Consider the following 22,191-nt stretch of genomic DNA (forward strand, 5'->3'; position numbering starts at 1 on the left):
GCAATAAAATTTTGGTTGCCTATCAAAAAAGCATTGTAAACATTAAAATCGAAAAATAAATTAACCAAAATTATGACCATGCCCCTTTGAAATAAAGAAAAAATGAAAACATAGTCATGATATATGTATGCATCTAATATGAAATTAAGATTAAATAAAACTGTATTGCTATTTCATCTTAAAAAATCGAGGTTTTCTTTGGTGTATGCTAGTCGATGAATATTATAATAAGCTCTTTTTACTTCTTGTTTAACTTCCTTGTCACGTGATCATTGAGTCTGCGCAGTTTTAACCTTCATGTTACTACTTTTTGCTGTTGCGTGGCCATGCCTATACTCATAGAGTGATCTTATTTGACCAGATCGACAAGACCCTATCATGGTGTCCCTATTCGGACACTCTGTGTATCACCTCGATGTCCTCACTGTGTGGTTCTGTCTGCTGGCAGTATCCCAGGCGGCGTATGGTGAGTACACTTAAAGTACAAGCTCATTTTAACAATAATAACGTAAATATACATCAACATAAGTGTACGTAATAAGACTTACAGTGTTTCACAAGTGAAATAATTGGATAGACATCCACTGTAAACTTGTAAAGACCAATGAACTACAAATTGCGTTGTCAAAATGGTTCAGAAACAGAATCAGAATGATGATGAAAAGTACTGGGACTTCTATCGTCCCGTAATTTAAGGTAATTGGGTTTTATGATTCTGATAGAAGCAGTCTCTAAGACTCTTGTTTACAATAATGCATGACAGATTTGACTATCATGTTTTGAAGTTAATATCTAAGTCCCGGTCACACTGTCAAAACTTAGAGCTACGAGCTATCACGATTCTGGGGAGTCATAACTCGACAAAACTCGGCCAGTTTGCAATGCTCCTTGATAAAAGGGGTATCAGTTCGATTTTTTTCTTGCAATTAATTCCATATTAACAGGAGATCAGCAAGATTGTTTATTTTTAACATGAGTTTTAGTCAACATCTGTACGATTTGTGCACATCACTTTCTCCAGAACTCGTACGGACAGGTACACACTTGGGCGAGTGTAGTCGACCGTTGTATTAGTTCCTGACGAGTTGTTGCGATTGTTTTGCGAGAAATGCCCTAGTTGTCGATGTTTCACGCCTTTGCTATTTTTTTTGGCTGTGGAATGTTTACGGAAATGTACACACTCGGGTGACAGTTGCACTAGTTCCTGACGAGTCGTTAGGATAACGCGAAATGCCCGAGCGTTGTCGACTTATTACACCTTTGCTATTCATTTGGTTGTTGGCTGTATAACGTTTCACAACAATGGAGGAATGTGCTTCTAAAGATAATCTTATAGTCGCCCATACAAAAAGGCAGCCACTTTCGTTTTTATCTTTTTCTTATCTTCGGAATGTCTGTACTTATCTGAAACTTCCAGACAACTGATCCCGGTAATTGCACCCTTAGTGCACCATCACCATAGTGATGTCGAATAAATTTCGAAAGGAACACGTTTAAGTTTCACAATATAAAGTGCTGCCATTTCGTGAAAGGTGACTAAAATATATCTCAAGTGACTGAATGGAAGACCACTGGTATATAAGATAAGAAAGCCCAGAGGGCTCATTTGAGATTCAAGACTTAAAATACGAGATTCGAAATATGAAATTTAAGATTAAAAATTCGAGATTCAATATCTAAATTAACTAATCAAATCATAGATCAGAAAACCTGTATCTTAGCGAGATCATTCTGCTAGAAAAAAGATCATCTGCACATGCTCTTATATACAAAAAATGCTATATTCTCTCTAACTTAATAATTATTTGTCTTGATTTATACGCAGAAAATATAACTAGACTAGTTATAATACAATAACTTTCGCAGTGATTTTGCTCGCCTTGTGCATCCCGACCTGATGCTTTTAAACCCTGGAATATTTCACTATCGATAGTTTAAATCTGGGGCCCGTTTCTCAAAAAGGCGTAAATCTGAGCCTAAGTTAGTCCGACTAACAAAGTTACGCCAATATTTAGTCGGGTCTAAGTTGCGTTTCTGAAAGAGGCATAAATTAGGGTTTAAATGTCGAAAAACTTAGACATCTTCGCTGAGTACTAAGCATGCGCATATTGTATTTTGATTTGCTTTGATGCTATGATTATATGTGGTGGATCAATTTTCCAATTCATAGTACATGTACCCGAAAGTACGCATGTTATACTTTACCACTGAATGTTCAAGCTGTTCATGACATTTTATATTAATAAAAGTTGAACAAATGCCTATACACATATTCCCCAACTCCCTTTCCTGTTTTTGGTTTAATCGATCGATTGTTTTGTTTTGTTTTTTTTCGGGGAGGGGGTTGAAAGTCATATACACCATAAACAGGGAATAATTCGCCCTGTTTAATTTTCAATCATTTCACCCTCGTTGTCAGCGGGCGAATTTATGTTGATTTTCAATATCTAATATTAAGTAACTTAAGTAACAGCTGTGACTGGGCGAAGTCACGACAGAGTGAAACTGTTTGCAAGTGTAGAAGGACGGAAATTAACCGTGACCAAAATAACCCTGTATACAGTATCTTGATTAAAATAAAGATATAAAAGCAGTTATCTAAGAACACCCTTCCTATTTAAAAAAAAGTTTTATAAATAAAAGGTTTTTCCAAGTTTAATGGAAAAGGCATCTAAAAAAATCCCCTATCCACTTCCGGATAAGACATTTTGCACCTTTGCGGTTTTAACAAGTGCATGTGAGTTACATGTATACTTTTTCCCTATCTGCTTTGGGTTATTGGGGTGGGGGTGTATACAATTGTTACATAATAAGTATGACAAATGCAAGCTAGTTAAATTTGTAAATAATGCACACTGTTGTAAAACTGCTAAAACAACGTTTTTGTATTGCAAGTCGACAACTTCGAAATAAAAAAAATCCCATGATATACGTACATCTTAAATATGATCAAACAAAACTATCATAAATTCAAGTAATTAAAGATCAATTCAATCAAATGAGTACAAGTAAACAATGCATATAAATATGCACGAAGATCATTGATAGTACCTGTAAACCATACATATTTTAAAAGAATTACGATCGATGTTAAATATGAACGCAATTGATCACTTAATCATTTAATATTTATTCATTTGATAAGTTATCGACGCTTCTGATTGGTCGAAAAATTTCTTTGATACCTGCATCAATAGAATTTTTGCCGGATCTACTTTTTTACATTTACATTTATTTACATTTTTGATCAATGACACTTCACACTTTTTTTTATTTGAAAATGTTTTATTAAATGATAAGAAATGAAGATAATAATTTTTCTATTGATCGACGTATCAAAGAAAAAATTGACCGGAAAACTTTTTCATCAATGCGCTACCCGCATTGATGAAGTTTTCCGGTCAATGTTTTCTTTGATACGTCGATCAATAGAAAAATTATTATTAAATCCTAGAATTAATAAGATTAATGAATTTGATTTCCAAAAATTCAAGGTGTGCATGTGAAATTTTTTAATATTCGATAACCTTGAGAAACGCTTGTTAACAGATCTAAAATTGATACACACGCTGCACGCTTCTAAAACATATTTTTAAGTAATATTTTAACAAACAAAAATTGATTGTATCTAAATGCGAGTTCATAAACATTCCAAAATACATGTAGCTTTCATACGGTTTTGTAAAGATACTAGGAGTAAAAAAAATGAAAATGAGAATTCATACGTGTTTAAAGTTTTCAGTAATACATGTATAGGTAAAGAACAAACAACCACACACAAGGACAAATTACAAATGTAAACGTTTTGAGCTGCTCCTATTCATAATTTTGAAATCAGTTTCGTTTCACGGGTTCAAATCTGATTAGAAACATTAAATTCTAGTTCATGCTTACTGAGTATTGATTTAAAAAAAAATCAACAATCTATTCGTACTTATACACATCTATCTTGTTGGGCAATACATGTTTAATTAAGAAATAATCTTTTTAATTATTGTGTTTATATCATTTATCAGGGTACACCCATTCTTCACACTTTAGGTAAATTTCATTACGAGTAGTAAGTATATTACTTACATTTAATAAGATGAGCCCATTATTTATCAAATTGATTTAATCTTAATTTATTTAGAAATAGAAAAAGTTATCGAACAATAGGTATTTTTGAAAGTTATACGTACATGTACAAATATTTAAATAAATGTGAATGTTTTCTTTAATAACACATAAAACAAACCAAAAAAAATAAAATTATCTGTATATTTTGCCTTAGAAACAAAACACTCGCCATTTTTGTGCACAGACTAAGAACTTACGCCTACCCATTAGCAGGCGTAGATTTAAACCCAGATTTAGTCCCGACTAAGTTTCCGCCTTTTTGTGAAATGCAACTTAGTCTGGTTTTGAGGTTTAGTCCCTGATTTAGTCCGGACTAAGCTTACGCCTGGACGTAGGCCTTTTTGAGAAACGGGCCCCAGGGGCCCGTTTCTCAAAAAGACGTAAATTTGAGCCTAAGTTAGTCCGACTAACAAAGTTACGCCAATATTTAGTCGGGTCTAAGTTGCGTTTCTGAAAGATGCGTAAGTTAGGGTTTAAATGTTTAAGAACTTAGACATCTCCGCTGAGTACTAAGCATGCGCATATCGTATTTTGTTTTGCTTTGAGGCTATGATTATATGTGGTGGATCAATTTTACAATTCATAGTACATGTAGTACCCGAAAGTACGCATGTTATACCACTGAATGTGCATAGTTCAAGCTGTTCATGCCATTTTATATTAATAAAAGTAGAACAAATGCCTATACACTTCTTAACATAATGAAATGTTAGAGAAAAACAGTTGATATGAAAGCGTCATATATAAGAGGTTTCAGAAACCAAATATGTGACAATTAAATGCATTGTAGATGATATTGAGGCACAATCTTACATATTAATTGAACGAAACAATACATAGAAATTAACTTCAATGTTAGTGTAAACTTCAAATATTTATAGAATACAGGGACAATGTACAGTGGATATGCCCCAATACGTCTGCAGAATAAGAAGTATGCTTCATAGACACTGTAGATCTTTAGACATTTTCAGATGCTGGGATAAGGCTTGATTCTTTTTTATCAATTCACTATATTATTTATAGAAAATAATATGACAATGAGTAACCAACAGCAACCAACTGAAATCGAAAATATCTTTTGTATAAATAATATTACATGAACCTTGTCCATCCTCTGTTCCAATATTGAAAGAATGTAGTCAATGACATGGAAACGATTCTTGATTTTCTGCGATTCAAATGATAATAGTTTCGAAAGATATTAATAGACAACAATTAACAAGACATGAATTATCAACATTTGAGGCCGAGGTCTCCCCATCTCCCTTTCCTGTATTTTGGTTTAATCGATCGATTGTTTTGTTTTGGGTTTTTTTCGGGGGGGGGGGGGGGTAAATTGAAAGTAATATACACCATAAACAGGGAATAATTCGCCCTGTTTAATTTTCAATCATTTCGCCCTCGTTGTCAGCGGGCGAATTTATGTTGATTTTCAATATCTAATATTAAGTAACTTAAGTAACAGCTGTGACTGGGCGAAGTCACGACAGAGTGAAACTGTTTGCAAGTGTAGAAGGACGGAAATTACACGGGACCAAAATAACCCTGTACACAGTATCTTGATTAAAATAAAGATATAAAAGCAGTTATCTAAGAACACCCTTTCTATTTAAGGAAAGTTTTATAAATAAAAGGTTTTTACAAGTTTAATGGAAAAGGCATCGAAAAATCCCCTACCCCCTTCCGGATAAGACATTTTGCATCTTTGCGGTTTTAACAAGTGCATGTGAGTTTTACTTTTTTCCCTATTTGCTTTGAGTTATTGGGGTGGGGGTGTATACAATTGGTTATATAATAAGTATGACAAAAATGCAAGCTAGTTAAATTTGTAAATAATGCACACTGTTGTAAAAACGCTTTTGTATTGCAAGTCGACAACTTCGAAATAAAAAAAAAATCCCTTGATATACGTACATTTTAAATATGATGAAACAAAACTATCATGAATTCAAGTAATTAAAGATCCATTCAATTATATGAGTACAAATAAACAATGCATATGAATATGCACGAAGATCATTGATAGTACATGTGCCCCATACCTATTTTAATAGAATTACGATCGATGTTAAATATGAACGCAATTGATCACTTCATCCTAGAATTAATAAGATTAATGAATTTGATTTCCAAAAATTCAAGGTGTGCATGTAAAATTTTATAATATTCGATAACCTTGACAAACGCTTGTCAACAGATCTAAAATTGATGCACACTCTGCACGCTTCTAAAACATATTTTTATGTAATATTTTAACAAACAAAAATTGATTGTATCTAAATATATGCGAGTTCATAAACATTCCAAAATACATGTAGCTTTCATACGGTTTTGTAAAGATACTAGGAGTAAAAAAATGAAAATGAGAATGCATACGTGTTGTAAAGTTTTCAGTAATACATGTATAGGTAAAGAACAAACAACCGCACACAAGGACAAATTATAAATGTAAACTGTTTGAGTTGCTCCTATTCATAATTTTGAAATCAGTTTCGTTTCACTGGTTCAAATTTGATTAGAAACATTAAATTCTAGTACATGCTTACTGAGTATTGATTAAAAAAATCAATAATATATTCGTACTTATATACATCCATCTTGTTGGGGAATACATGTTTAATTTAGAAATAAAGCATCTTTTTAATTATTGTGTTTATATCATTTATCGGGGTATACCCATTCTTCACACTTTAGGTAAATTTCATTACGAGTAGTAATGTATATTACATACGTTTAATGAGGTGAGCCCATTATTTATCAAATTGATTTAATCTTAATTTATTTAGAAATAGAAACAAAGGGTATTTTCTAAAGTTATATGTACATGTACAAATATTTAAATAAATGTGAATGTTTTCTTTAATAACACATAAAACAAACCAAAAAATAAAATTATCTGTACATTTTGCCTTAGAAACAAAACACTCGCCATTTTTGTGCATAGACGAAGGACTTACGCCTACCCATTAGCAGGCGTAGATTTAAACCCGAATTTAGTCCCGACTAAGTTTCCGCCTTTTTGTGAAACGCAACTTAGTCTGGTTTTGAGGTTTAGTCCTTGATTTAGTCCGGACTAAGCTTACGCCTGGACGTAGGCCTTTTTGAGAAACGGGCCCCAGAAGTTTAAAAAAATGTGGTTATGGTAAATAGCTTTTAAAACATATCCATTTTTCGCGGAGGGCGGTAGGGGGTTGGCCTAATTTTATTAATTTTGCCATGTAAATTTAAAGCTTTTATTTCCCGAGGAGCTCCAAAACATCTGACCCCCTCCCATCTAGATCTGCGCATGAAGATTTGTATCCGAAAGATTCTTCAAAACGAATATAAAATATTAGTCCGGTTTAAAAAAGGAATATAAGCATTATCTAACGTTTGTTTTTGTATACAGTCATACAATATTGGAAATAATCACTGAGATATTTTCACACCATTCGTGCCATGTAATTTATACAAGACATTTAGACTACTTTTCTAAAGTGAACAGCTTATAATGAGTCATAGTGTTTGTCATTGCTTTCAAAAGAAGAAGAATGCAGTATATTTAATATCCAAAGACGAGATAATAATGTCCCAATTTCATTTGTGGAGAATATGCGAAAATTTGATTGCATATATTTTTCATAATTTATCGTTTAATTTTTTTTATATGTTTCTTTTTATAATCAAGAAAAAAATGAAAGTATATTTACCACATCCAAATTAAATTTCCCTGTATCCCCCGCCCCCGCCAAAATTGACAATTTATTACGGGATGAAATTTAATCAGGAAACATTTTACAAGAAGTTGATTGTTGCCATGTTGCCACTGTCGCCATACACACTCCACGACACCAAAAAAAGAAACTGCGGGGAATGAATAGAAGTTGGCAGCTAATTCTCTCAAATATCTAGTGCAAAAACAAACAAATAAGCTGTGATTTGTTACCTATCCTGCAAAATATTAATAAAAAGTGTTATCATCACATAACAGACAATTTAATTTATGTATAGGCCTATATACATGTATGTTCAACAATCATGTAATTCTTTAGAATTTTTCTAAAAGACAAACCCGATTAGTAATTAATAACAAGTTGTTCAAAATTAATTCTGTCATATATATAAGTGTATTGGTGTATTTAACTTTATTTGAGTCAATTTGGGTAAACAGATATACCAGCACAGTCATGAATACAAAATATCTAAATATATCTAAAAATGAATATCTTTAAAACCAGTGAATGAAAAGCAACGCAAGTCTAACTCGATGCTTGAGTGTTAGACGTTGGTTTGGATGCAATGGTACAGTAGGATCTGCACGTAAAACTCCCTTCTTCTCTGTTTCGCCTTTATTCAACGATTAGGGTTTTCAAGTTTCCTTTTTTTTTTTGCTTGTCAATATTTTTTGGATGAGTCTGCTCCCTTCCCTGCCCTTATCCCCTCGCGGTACCAACGATGAAGGGAATTATAGTTTGTTAATAGGTCAGCCCTTCCCAAGCTACCTCCTTTCTTTTCTCCTTAAAAGGGCTTATCAAAAAATTGCTTATATACATGTATTTCAATGAATTTAAATCTCTCTGTCTGTCTCTTTCTGTGTCTCTCTCCCTCCCTCTCTGTGTATGTCTCTCCCTCCGTGTCTGTCTGTCTGTCTCTCTCTCTCTATTTCTGAGTTTGACAGTACGATTATCTCTGTCTGCCTGTCTCTCTGTCCGTCTCTCTCTCTCTCTCTCTCTCTCTCTCTCTGTAACCTCGACCATGACATTGGATTATGGGTAGACTATATTACATGCACTTGTTTTCTTGCCGTTCAGGTCGCATATATTCTATGTTTTCTAAACTTGTATTTAAATCATGGTGTCTAAGCTTTATCATAACATCTAGTTTAATAGGTTTATTTTTTTTTATTGAGTTTCGTTTCATAGCTAAAATCACACTCAATATTAATCATTTACATTAAATAGATCTTTTTCGTTTACCTATTTTGGACAGTTGAGTTATAACAGTTAACAGTTGTCACAAATTTACTATGTATCGGGGGAGAATACATATATTGGGTTTAACGAGGCCGGGTCTAATTAGTTCTGCCCTAGATTTTTTAATGAAATTTTTTACCTGAATTTCTACTGATATAATTATTATTTTAAGATTAAAAAATAAGACATTTACCACACCGTTTGTTTAGGGGGTCATCTCAAAGTTTGTTAATCTTTAACATAGGACCCTATGGGATTTCGCTTGAAATGTATTAATTTTGCACATTTTTTTAAACTTCTGCCCTAGGGATTTCTTTTTCTGTTCTACATATTAAAGTTATTGCTAAAAAGCATCAAATGGTCAAATAAAAAAACCCTTTTACCTCCTGGTTTGTTCCAGGGGTCTTATCAAAGTTGATTTTTGTATGCCCAATTTCCGAGTTTTGTCAGATAATGGCTATTTTTTATTTGACAAAGGCGGAAGAGGTGATCTTTATGGTATTATTAAAGCATTCAGACATATCTAAGTAATAAAAAAATGTATAACATCACATATTAAGGGTCATTAATATAAAATACATGGTTACTGTCTTGAAATATATGAATTAAGCTATATTTAGGCGGGTTAAGAAAACGAAACAGAGGGTTAGGCCTGCTGAACCCTCTTCACGTTTTCGACCCGAGCCCAAATATAGCTTCTACTTCGAGACAGTTATGTTTATTCCACAATATAACATTAATTTTACACATTAAACGAGCCATTTTCAACACATTTCGCTGAATGTCTGCAGTTGAAACTATCACGCCATGGCGTCAACCAAGCAAAAAGATGACGTCACAATACAAATGAAACGCTGCGCGAAAGCGTGCGTACTCGTTCTGTACTCGGCCTCGTTAAATGCATCGGGGGAAAATACATACAGAGCAAACAAAATCATGAAGATTAGCAAAGCACACAGTGTAATCACTAACTTAATTGTTGATACTGTACTGGGTTAATTCATCAAAGTTAATTAAATCATTATGTAAATACTATATAAGAGCTATTAAGGCATTTATTTGTAGATAAACACATGAACAAATGATCTTTATTTAGAACAGTTGGATGTCGCTTGGATATACGTTTCAGATCCATGATTTGATTGGACAATTTTAATATAGAATTTCGAATTTCGACTCTCGTATTTTAAATTTCGAATCTCGAAACTTCTTGACTTTCGTATTAAATCACATTTCCATAACTTTAAGCTAACATAGAGTTGAAAATCAAACAAACAAATACTTTTTTTGACAAAATGATAAAAGGCAAATAAGAAGACCAAGACGACAAGGAACTAAAGTAGATATACAAAAAAGTAGTAGAAATAGAAACCAGGCATAAGAAATCCCAATCACTTTGAACTGCAAGCGTGCTAAGATAAAAATTACATACATTTTCGGAGTAAGGGGAGGAAAAATGATCTAAAAAAATGAAATTATCTAAGGTTTTAAACAGATTTGTGCGGTCAATTGTTAGACAACTATTCAGTTTGATATAAAATCAATTTATTCTGTGTTCACAATTATTACAAATGATATACAACTCAGAAGAGAGCTTATATTCCGGTTCCTCGTGGCCTCTGTGGTCAAGAGTCTAAACAAAAAGATATAGACCCGTAAAAAGAACGCCGAACACATTTAAACTTGTTTGCGTAGACTCTTTGAGGATAAGAACATCCTCGAAAATGGCTATCAAACAGATGTGTGATGAGTTTGATAGCCCGTGAAAACGTTTCCGGGGCATTGCAGAGGCAAAGTATCGTAAACTAAAAGAGCCCATACTTTTTAGTTATGAAAGCCGTTTTATCCCCGTCCTCAAGATTAACCTTAATTTGCCAGTTTGCGGAGTGAACATCTACTTTTTAAATCCAGAGGCTACCCGCTATCACGTTGAGACACTCCTTGATGAGTGAAAGCGGATAGGTGCCTTTAACCGTCATCTTGTTGAGCGCCCGATAGTAAACGCACCACCGCACAGAACCGTCTTTTCTTCCTTATCAGCGCGAAAACAGCCACCCAATCTGACGTAGACTATTGTATAACTTCTGCGGCCAGCATGCGGCCTTCATGAACCTCTTCCTCTCCTTGGAAGACCGCTGGAGTGCTGCTTATGCGCTGATTAATAGGCCGTGCGTTTCAAGTCTCAATCTGATGCTCGATAACTGCGAACTCGCCCTGTTTTAAGTCACAAACAGTGAATACATCCGAACATTGTGTTATGAGTCGCACGGCCTCATGAAGCACTTCAGGCGGAGCATTATTCCGGATGTCGTCAAGTAACCCCGTCATGTGTGAGGGTACTTCGGAAGAACCTTTCACTTTGACTTGTTTCACAAATGCCTTCGAGATTCCTGATTCGGTCGCAGGCATCGCAGTTGCTAAAGGCAGCCCCTGCCGAAAAAAGTGCCTTCTGCATGAGGTTCATGAGGCACATTTAACCCTCGTTCCGGAATATTTAAATGACCTTGAAAGAGTTCACCCTACAGTACAGGGAATTTCAACATGGGCTCATGAATAAAATCAGACATCTTGCCAGTAATTCCAGAATTGATCACTTTCATTGACAATGGAGGTAAACGTACGTTGCATGGGCTGTTTGGTCAGACTACCCTCATGCGAAATTCTCCTTTGCAGCAGAGTAATTGTACTCCATTTTTTGCATAAAGTCAATATCCAGGAACATGTCGATTTGTCAATCCCCTGTGCGCCCCCTGTCAGCCCCTGTGCACATCCCCTGTGTGCCACTGTAAGCCCCTGTCATACCCTGTACGCCCCTGTCATCCCCTGTAAGCCACTGTATTTCCCTGTGCGTGCCCCTGACATTCTATGTACGTTCTGTAAAGTAAACGAATAGCTTTTAAATAATCCTGAGTTTTAAAAGTTAATATTCAGCATTCGTGTTTTAGACGGTGCTCGTTTTTCTTAAGTTTGCATTTCATAGAGGGCAATATTATTAAAAATGTTAATAATCCTGATCCAACATTGACACAAATCAAGGTATACACGTACTTTTTGTAAATAATTTAAAAACAATAAGTGAAGGAATGAGGGATGTCTGCAATGTTCTGTGCCACGTAACCTGTCTGAGCTAAAGCGCATAATAACACAACATGATCAGCACGTGCATAAACACCAAACACCGATCGAAATGACCACCTACATTTTGACTGTTTTGCCCAGTGTAATGATGCATAGAATTAAATAGTTTTTATGAAGTTCATGTAAATAGCTGATCTTCGTTGTCAACATTTTTTGTTGTTGGGCAAATCATGAGAGAGAGAAAAAGAGAGAGAGAGAGAGAGAAAGAAAGAGATATTATTATTTTACTGATAGACCAGTTCATTGGGATCGACGGGGGGATAAACCAGTTCATTGACACTTTTAAATTCTATCAGTGTGCATTTTCCAGATTAGTTATTTATATGCATTATTGTATATATATATATTTAGAGCAATGGTACAGGTAATGAATGATTTAATGCATATCTACAAATGACGGTAACGGGGTAGCATACCTGTATAAACACACAATGATGATCTTAAACAATGTTCCGGGTTTGGGATTAGAAAGATATCATACATTTGTTTAAATTTGATTTGATTTGAAAAAATGAAAAATATGAAAGCAATCTACAGTTTTAATTCATATCACTGTGCCAAATGATGTTCTGAATTTAAATCTTTCTTTTCATTTTTTTTAATTCTTAGAACTGAGAAATCGAAATTTGTACTTTCTTGTTTTTTCTTGACAGACTGAAAAAAGTCATAAGGGGTGTTTAAACAATATATTGCATCATCGTGTAGCATTACCAAGCATCAAGGCCCTAGGACGTGTGTATATACATATACAAGTACACGTGTGTCTGTCACCTCATTGTTCCCAATCTCGTTACCGTGCACTGCAAATTGTCAAGAACGTCATTGTACAGTAGCTATTATATAATCACTGACCGACCATTGATATATTAGGAAGTGTGTGTATATATACATGTACACGTGTGTCTATCATCTCGTTTCTTCCTACTTCGCTATCGTACACTGCAAATTGTCAAGAGGGGTTGTTTACAGTAGCTATTATGTCAACATCCTCTCCTTTGGAAAGTATAGCTTCAATTAGCTAGTTGTTAATCGTGTTTTCAAGTTCATTGATCAACTGATCTGGTGTAGAAAAAAAACATTGATGAATCAAAAATCAATTTAAATAATTATAGAGAATTTGTTATGAAAAGTTAGAATTGTCATTTTTTTCATTGCATGTTTAACTATTAGGAAAAGAATTCCCGGGTAAAATATTAGTATCTTTAATGAAAAAGCAATACAAACTCTCTCGCTCTCTCTCCCTGTCTCTGTCTCTGCCTGTCTCTGCCTGACTATCTGTCTGTCTGTCTGTCTCTCTCTTTCTCTGTCTCTCTCTCTCAGTATCTACATAAACTCCTTAGGTTACATGTGTAGAAAATACTTAGTTTAGTTCTACATTTACATGTAATGTGTGTTGTGTATGTTCTAACAAGGCTGCAGATTGATAAAGAATTGGTAATGAAATTAGCATTGCATGTTTACTTATGAAGAAATTGATTCCCGAGGAAACTATATAATTAAATATTTAATTAAAAATCAATGCAAACTCTCGCTTTCTCCTTGACTGTCTGTCTCTCTCTTTCTCGCATATGATTAATCAGTTTTTTTTATTTCTCGACCAATATCGAAATAACCTCCGACATGTTGGAAAAAGCATTGACATGTTCTGAACTTGGTGGCAGGACGGCGTTTTAAAACAGAACTTACGACCAAATAAATTTAATGAATGTTAAAATCGATATTTCATTTTGTTGGCTATAAAATATTATCAGAGACATCAAAGTAGTTCTATAAATATGGTTATGTCTAAGTTTTGTTCTTTAAATATCATTCCATGAGACTGAAAATATTTACGACTTTGCCGTAAGTTCTTTTGTATAACGCAAATTTCTGTTCACTGGCAATTAATTAAATTATCTTTGATATCTTCCACTTTGCAGTAAAAATGGATATGGAAATTAGATTTTAGAAATTAATGAAATTGATTATGATAATAAATCATCAGTTTTACCTCAAATTAAGAGTCCAATAAGCTGGTCAGAAACATATTAAACAAACATACTAAAATAATTTCTTAGCCAAACTTATATAAGCTATTGAAGCTATATTTTGCTATTCACGGGAAATTAATAAAGTTATATCAAAATACTGGGTTAAAAAAAGAAGAAAGGCGTACTCTAATGGAACATGGCTACTTATAAATTCTACATTCTGACTGATTTACTGGTTTTAGTGTGTACCTATATGTTTAGATATATTCAAAATTAAATGCTTAATACCATGTGTAGCGCTTGATCTTTGGTTTTATTTTATTATTTATTACCAAGAATCATACGATTCATAGGTTTAGGATATTCATAGTAAAAGTGTACATCTATGTGTAGACAATTTTAAAAATGAACAATTCACTCTATGTATTTTTATGTCTGTTTTTCAAACATAATGGAGTGGCGATGTTCCTGAACTCTGAAGGACTACATGCTCTGACGGCTTTCACATCTATCTAAAATAATCCCCGCCCTCACGTGAGGTTTACCACCCGGTGAATCTCAAGTCTTTAGTTTTTAGCATGATTATATAAGTATCAATAAATTTTTAACAAAAAAATGTGATTTCTAAAATTACGATAACAGTGCGTCTTGTGATTTGGCGCTGTTAAGTGCAAAATTTGACTTATAGCTCAAAATATAACATATGTGATTTAAATAGTTGAATAAAGTAAATACTATTGAAAAAAAAACCAAAAGTCAAAAGCCGTACAGATGATGTCAGGGGTATACACAGGGAAGTACAGTGGCTTACATGGTGGGTTGACAGGTGCATACAAGGGATGACAGGGGCTTACAGTGGCACACAGGGGATATATACAGGGGCGCACGTGAGATGTCAGGGTATACATGGGCTCTGTATAGAGGCTGATAGGGAGTGTAGAGGTGATGACAGTGAAAACACAGGGGGTGACAGGGGATTTTCATACGGACAGGTGTTGTTAGAGCTAGCAGTGTGCAATGTCGAGTACTGCACTCCCTGGGACACCATCTACCTTAACCGGTATGTGCCGCACACTTTCCCCACAGGCAAAGCTCCAAGACCTGACAGATGGCACAACTCGAGAAGCCGCCCCAACTGTTGGTGTATCGAGGGAACTTACATGCTTGTTGTCACCACTTTTACCCACGCGAGCTTGTGGATAAGAGGATTCGACCCGATATTTGTTCAGGTAAACTCGCTTTAAATACCACTGCTGATAGCATGCAGAACATAAAGCAGACCCCTGCTGACAACCGCGAGGACAAGGGGGATAGCCCCCCCCCCCCCATTCCACGCATTACTGGCAATAGCTAAATGAGCAACAGGCTCTGGCCTCTGTGGCAGATCACGCGTTGCTTGTCTATAAGAATCACTACACAGCGAGTATATTGAGGATCTTGACTGCCCTGACGTACACACCTTACAACGATTTCCACCAAAGTACGGCCCCATTACTCTGATACACTATTCACGTGTCCCAACATTGCTGTCCGATACGTGGCCTACCCTACTGTCTCCAGTATTCCAGTGGTCTGGAAATGCCAACCATGAATGCTATTTTTGATTGTGTCTCTGGCCAGGAAAACCATCCTCAGTTGGACTACCCTCCCACTATTACTTGTACCATTCGAGCAGGGATCACAGTGTTAGCAACCCTGGAAAACCTAGCATTCAATACAGGGTCCCTATCTAGTGTCCATTGTTATACCCCTGTAAAACAGTTACTATATAACTCTATCCGAAAAAAAGTCCAGCATTTGGACTGTTTGACTGGAACTGTTATATTGGAACTGTTAAAATTGACCGTTAAAAAAAGACTGTTGACCGGTGACGTCACATTCCGCGAAAACGTGTTATTGACTAGAAGGGGTATAACAAAACAGTTGTTGACTGTGTCTCGGGCAACAGTTTGCGAGCCGGTCCGACCAATCAACAGTTGCCCTCGACCCCAGTCAACAACTTTATACTGTTCCATGACCCATTTTCGCCTCAAGAGGCGGGATGGCGTGCGCGTTCTCCCTGGGACTTAATCCCTGAGAGTGATTTTCCCCCAAGTTCCCTGACACCTTCACCAACAATTTTGTAATCTAGGCAAACTGTGACTCGAAAGCTAAAATCCGTGCTTTAATTAGAACACAATTGTGGTCCGCCGGGAGGACTCCATGGCCCGTGAATTGCCAGACCCAGCTGTTTCTTACACACCCATTGTTTAAGTAGCCCTATCCCCACTCACCCCTGGGTAAGGAACATGTCTACCTACCCTATCACAGTACTATCTTTCATTACCCGGGCGTGCGGAGTGCTGTACACTGGCGGCATAAAAAGGTGTTATCAAGTCTAAAAGCTGGTCAGACCTATTGTACACCTGACCTCCTACTGCATTTATATCCTGTAAACTTGGGTTCCAGCTAGATCAGCTTCCCTAGTTCCCTTGCCATCCGGGACATCCATGAAACTCGTCACTCGAGAGCCAACCCTGCCCAAACCAAATGACCAATGCTTAGTGTGTTAATAGTGATTTTTGAATTTAAACAACTGTGTGTACCAGTCTGAAGCCTGTGTCGGAGAGATACAGCCCTATTATAGGCATAGATCCGTATCAGGACAGATCTCGAGGCGGCGACCTGTGATTCGGATAACAGGTCTATAAGAATCACTACACAGCGAGTATATTGAGGATCTTGACTGCCCTGACGTACACACCTTACAACGATTTCCACCAAAGTACGGCCCCATTACTCTGATACACTATTCACGTGTCCCAACATTGCTGTCCGATACGTGGCCTACCCTACTGTATCCAGTATTCCAGTGGTCTGGGAATGCCAACCATGAATGCTATTTTTTGACTGTGTCTCTGGCCAGGAAAACCATCCTCAGTTGGACTACCCTCCCACTATTACTTGTACCATTCGAGCAGGGATCACAGTGTTAGCAACCCTGGAAAACCTAGCATTCAATACAGGGTCCCTATCAAGTGTCCATTGTTATACCCCTGTAAAACAGTTACTATATAACTCTATACGAAAATAAGTCCAGCATTTTGACTGGAACTGTTATATTGGAACTGTTAAAATTGACCGTTAAAAAAAGACTGTTGACCGGTGACGTAACATTCCGCGAAAACGTGTTATTGACTAGAAGGGGTATAACAAAACAGTTGTTGACTGTGTCTCGGGCAACAGTTTGCGAGCCGGTCCGACCAATCAACAGTTGCCCTCGACCCCAGTCAACAACTTTATACTGTTCCATGACCCATTTTCGCCTCAAGAGGCGGGATGGCGTGCGCGTTCTCCCTGGGACTTAATCCCTGAGAGTGATTTTCCCCCAAGTTCCCTGACACCTTCACCAACAATTTTGTAATCTAGGCAAACTGTGACTCGAAAGCTAAAATCCGTGCTTTAATTAGAACACAATTGTGGTCCGCCGGGAGGACTCCATGGCCCGTGAATTGCCAGACCCAGCTGTTTCTTACACACCCATTGTTTAAGTAGCCCTATCCCCACTCACCCCTGGGTAAGGAACATGTCTACCTACCCTATCACAGTACTATCTTTCATTACCCGGGCGTGCGGAGTGCTGTACACTGGCGGCATAAAAAGGTGTTATCAAGTCTAAAAGCTGGTCAGACCTATTGTACACCTGACCTCCTACTGCATTTATATCCTGTAAACTTGGGTTCCAGCTAGATCAGCTTCCCTAGTTCCCTTGCCATCCGGGACATCCATGAAACTCGTCACTCGAGAGCCAACCCTGCCCAAACCAAATGACCAATGCTTAGTGTGTTAATAGTGATTTTTGAATTTAAACAACTGTGTGTACCTGTCTGAAGCCTGTGTCGGAGAGATACAGCCCTATTATAGGCATAGATCCGTATCAGGACAGATCTCGAGGCGGCGACCTGTGATTCGGATAAAGCCCTAGGATACGTCACACAGAGTCCCGTCATCTTTTGTGATATACATGTTTTCGTTTTAACTTGAAGTTCTTATTTAAAGCCATTTTTCTAATCCTAAATCTAAATACTATAATTATCTAACATAAAAAATTTAGAAATCGCTTATATGAAAGAGTTTCGTACAATGGACGGTAGTTTTTAAAACAAATTTCATTTTTTCATTTAGGTAGCAAGGGACAGTTTCGAATAAAGTACCCGTCAATATTTTTGTAAAATTGAGAGTTGCTGTACTTGAAGGCTTATGAGTGTTGCTAAAATTCATAAAATAATTTTTTAATGATTATCATTAGTTAGAGGGGTGTCTCTTGTTGAATTTGATATGCAATATGTAGGCCCCTTATGTAAGGTACATGAGAATCAGATGTAAAATGCGAAACCTGCGGCTATGACTGTTGTGCTGACTTTACACGGTGAAATTGCAAGTTACAGACGGGAGGTAAAATAACACGAAAAGTAGGTGGATGGGACATTGTAAACTAAACACCGGTAAGTTTCTGACATGTGATAGTGCAACATGCACGCGGTACGGAAGGTCAACCCTCTGCAGGGAATTAGCTGGGGGGGGGGGTCTAAAAAGCTGAAAAATCATGAAAAATTAGCAAAATATGAAAGGGTCAAAATCTCATAAAAACCAGTATGTAGAGGATTTTCCAGGATTTGATTAGTAATTTTCTTCAGAAATTGGTGATTGGCCTTATAAAGAGTGAATTAAAGGTATTTGTGCTGAATGGGAACTGAGGAAATTCTAGTTACAAAGTTCCGAAGACATGCATCCCTTGGCTACAATGAATTGTATCAAAAAAACTGTCCCCTGCCACCTTAGATAAAGTGATTTTCTTCAGACGCCGGTGTTTATGTTTGACAGTAAGCATGTGAAAATTTAAAACAATTACATAAAGCATTACCGCTAAATACACAAATGATATTAATATCTTCCAGGTATTTTTTTTTTATTTCCTGGAGAAAATCGATTGTAAGTTTTGAACTGAAAAGCAAGAAATCTACGCTATCGAGTAAAACGTTAAAAATTCCCCAAAAAAAACTGTAAGGGAAGAAGCGCGTTCTTGTTGCTGTAGACTTCCTATCAATATAAACAATGAAATCAAATATAATGTTATAAATGTTTTCTTTCCCAAAATTGTTACAAAACAGTGTATTTCAATCGGTTAGAAAATGAAATAAGAATGTAAGTCCTGAGTTCGAATCCCGTTGGAGCTTTTATAGTTTTTACATTCCAAATATGTTTAAAATATATTTTTTTTGTCAAATATTGTAACATAAAACAGTGCGACATTTAAGTCCGGACATGACAAGGTCCGGGCTTTTAGCTACCCTTTCCGTTGGACATACTTTACTTTTGTTTATATATCTTGGTGGGACATTTTACTTTGATCCTATCATGTCAGCATGAATGTACACATTGCTCTAGTTTTCTTATAATTGTCTCTCAAATATCAAAATCCCATGGGATTTTGGTGGGATTTTTCATCCCATCTCAAACCCCACCAAAATCCCATGGGAGAAAAAGTACTGTGGGATAAATTGTCCCATGTGGGAGAACAAATCCCATAATTGTTAAAAGGTGGGATTAATTCTCCCATATAGGACAAAAAATCCCACAAAATAAAGAAAATGGGATATATCCCATGATTTTTCACATAGGATAAATGTTCCCATATATCACAGATATTTTTCTCATGATTTCTCATAATAAATTATTTTCTTTTGTTATTTCACCTTAATTTGCACATAACATTAAACTCTGTCTCATAGTAATTGATTGGATCAAGAACTGTACAAACATTTCATCTTTTCATCTGATATTAATCTTTTAAAGGCATGTGAGAATGTATTGTGTTGATTTTCCAAAATACTGTAGGTGCATGTTTGCTATAAAATGCAGATTCTAATCCTCAATTAATAGTTATTTGGTTCTTCATTTTTAATCCATCTCATTAGACTTTCTTGTTATCTATCTCTTAGGAACTTATAATTTTATTACATAATATATAGCTCTTTCTTGTAATTACCATAGGCGCTTCCCACCTAAAATCAGTGTATAAAAAATCCATCCCGAAAAGAGATGAATATTTGGCACAATGATGTATAGATGGTGAGCGTCTAACAGGTGCAGTTCTTTACCTCAGCAGATAAGAATGACCTTTGTTGCTGTGCAGTACTAATGCAACGCTTAAAAAATACCTTATGCAGATTGTAAGCAACCAAATGTTTACCCAATGATGACGTTTCTTCATATCTAATGCTCATAAACTTCATGTAGTCATTTCTCAACTCTGATCAGACTGATGTTCCCAGTGATGTTCCTAGTTTCCATCTTGGAGTGTAATAATTATGTTGAATTACGAACCCGATTGTTAAATACCCCCCCCCCCCCTCCCCCCTTTAAAAGAATTCGGAATACTAAGACAATCTCATATCATGTTTCATGGAGTCAGGTGCACAGAACATACTGATAAGCTGTAAAGCTTAAAGAAATAAATAATTGAATTGAAATTGAAGTGCTAAACACAGTGTACTGAGTTATACTATTATAGCAGAATTATTTTACTGCATTTTTTCAATTGTGCTTTACACACGTGTGCTTAGAGAAAATTCGGACGACATATACCATTTCCGTATAAAATCGCTTCGTATGGTCATTAGAAGAATAAGATATTTAAACTAAGACAAATTCTGACTAATTCTTTATTTCCTGTGTATTAATTTGCTTCCTGTGTATAACGATTAGCAACGTTCACGACCACAGGTAGACTGCAAGCCCCGGAGGATTTCACACCTCTAATAATTAAGCCCCGCCCTCACCTGAGATTTACCACCCGGTAAAAATGTTCGGCCTTTAAGACTTGTTACCTGTAATTAAATCTGCGATGTACGGTTCTAGGATAACACAAAAGTGAAATTTTTGTTTAAAATTCAATTTACTCGTTACAATATTATTTCCCTATAAATGAAATTATAAATGAATTAATCATTTACCAAATGTTTCATTTTTTGAAATCTCTCTCTCTCTCGCTCTCTCTCTCTCTCATTATTTGCTTGCTTAAGTACTGCTTCAAAGTATACCAGGGACAAACGGTATCCAGACTACCTTCATGTATAGTGCGGTCAATTTTTGATATAATGGAGATCTATGTGTAAAAACATCCTGAAAATTTTACTGCGGTCGCATAAGTACTTTTCGAGATATTTGGGGAAAACCCGATTTCACACCTTCTGAACGGTTTGGCGCGGGATGATCTACTATAATATGAGAAACAAGAATATAGTATGATAACTGTTTGTTTTCTTGCGTTGCTTTTTCGATATATGAACATTTTTTTTTTTAATTTTCTTATCAACACTGAGTGACTAAATATACTGTTGTTTGAGTTTAAACCCATATTTTATCGAACAAAAATGCCGAATTCGGAAACTTGTTAACGTTTGGTTCATGAATTTAGTCAAATATGTGACACATCTTGCATCACATGTGTATTCTATGTAGCAAATTGACAATCAATCAAGGCACTATTGTTATAAGAAACCTATTTTTTAAACATTTTTCGGATGTTTTTTCATGACATTAATAATGATATTGATAAATTTATATGTTTTGTAAAAGGTGAACGTGGCGTGGGAGTCTATTCCTCGTATGAGACATAAAATTCAGGCACGAAGCATCGGTCGGGAGGGGGGGGGGGGCTTGCATTTACCATGTTTACATATAAAGAATTTAATTATCATGGAGCCTCCCCCCTACTTTTTGGGGGAGTATGTAAGTATTAATTAAGGAAATTAAGAGTGAAATTGAAGTTACAGATATATACCACGCCAGCTCCCGCCCTCCCCCACGGATAAAGATATAGAAGATTTTCAATGTCCCCTTTATTTTTTGTTTGTTTGTTTGCTTGTCAAGATTTTTTGGATGAGTCTGAGATGTAATTTCAGGCAGGTAGCGTCGTTTTTTAATTTGGGGGGGGGGGGGGGGGGTAAAAAACGATGCTACCTGCC

At 35.9% G+C, this 22,191-nt stretch overlaps 1 pseudogene; it reads left to right on the forward strand.

Annotated features, from left to right (window-relative positions):
• Positions 1–324: 324 nt before the first annotated feature.
• The window catches only part of LOC128170946 (multiple epidermal growth factor-like domains protein 10), an 84,455-nt pseudogene continuing 62,588 nt past the window's right edge, over positions 325–22,191 (forward strand).

The sequence above is a fragment of the Crassostrea angulata genome, chromosome 2, assembly GCF_025612915.1.
Source record: "Crassostrea angulata isolate pt1a10 chromosome 2, ASM2561291v2, whole genome shotgun sequence".
NCBI classification, from domain to species: Eukaryota; Metazoa; Mollusca; class Bivalvia; order Ostreida; family Ostreidae; genus Magallana; species Magallana angulata.